Source organism: Emiliania huxleyi, assembly GCF_000372725.1.
Source record: "Emiliania huxleyi CCMP1516 unplaced genomic scaffold EMIHUscaffold_24, whole genome shotgun sequence".
In the NCBI taxonomy this organism is placed as follows: Eukaryota; Haptophyta; order Isochrysidales; family Noelaerhabdaceae; genus Emiliania; species Emiliania huxleyi.
Genome location: NW_005200250.1, coordinates 627,588 through 628,669, shown reverse-complemented (window position 1 = coordinate 628,669; position 1,082 = coordinate 627,588).

The window sequence follows — 1,082 nt, the reverse complement described above, 5'->3', positions numbered from 1 at the left end:
GGAGCGTGCAACCTGTTGGCACTGCGCGGTCGCTTGCTCAAAAGAAGGCTCGCCGTCGAGCGCCGGCTGCGAGTGCCGGTGATTCGCCTCGGACGCGCGCTGCGCGAAGGCGCGCAGCAGAAAGCACGCCGTCGATCTCTCGCGGGGAGAGAACTTTCTGCTCTTCATGCTGTGAATCCTGCTGAGCCCTGCGCAGCACAAAGCGTGGCCCTTTTCCTGGGACCATGAACGGCACTTGGGGCTGCACCAGGCGCTCGCACAGCCCTCGCAGCGCAGCGGTTGCGCTGCAGCACTCCAGCAGAGGCAGGCGCTGCAGGCCTCGCTCAGCGACTCTCCGTGTGGGTACGAGTAGCTCACGTCTTCAAAGTCGTGCATTATGTGCGAAAAAGAGGCGAACGAGGCGAGCTGTTCGCCCGGGGCGATGTCTCGCACCGCCACGATTCCTCGGCCACGTCCTGGCAGAGTTCGAACAGCGAATGAAACGTCAGCGCGCTCACTGAGGAGACTATCAGTTGCGGCATGCATCGACTTGGAACTGCGGCGGCGACAAAATCTGCCCGCGTGGTCAGTTTCAGCTCACGGTCAAGCTCAGCGTCCAAGCCAGCGTCTAAGATAGCGTCGTCGAGCACGCACGTCGTCGAGCACGCACGTTGGTCGGCACGTTGGAGGCACGTCGTCGGGGACGTCCGCGAGGCAAAAGAAAATCAGTGTGCGCCCCCGCCCACCCCTTCACCGCACCACCTTCCTTTAGCTCGTCTTCGGGACGTGTGTACGTCACAACCTCACGTGCGAGTTGTGGCGGGAGAGGAACGAGCCGGTGCGCGCTTGGCGCGCCGCACCGGCGTACGACGCCGCTCTGGGGACGCGCGTACCCACCGCGGTCGATACGCCCTCGCACCGTTTCCTCGCTCGTGGGGCCGCGTTGTCAAAGACACCGCTGTGCCCGAGTGCCTTGAGCTCGCGCCTGGCCACGGAAAGCTCCTCCTCGAGGGTTGCCGCGGCCTCTTGTGCCTCCTTCGCAACCATTCTCCAGCCTTCCAGTTCGCCGGCTAGGGCCTGCTGCTGAAGTTCTCCCAGCTGCG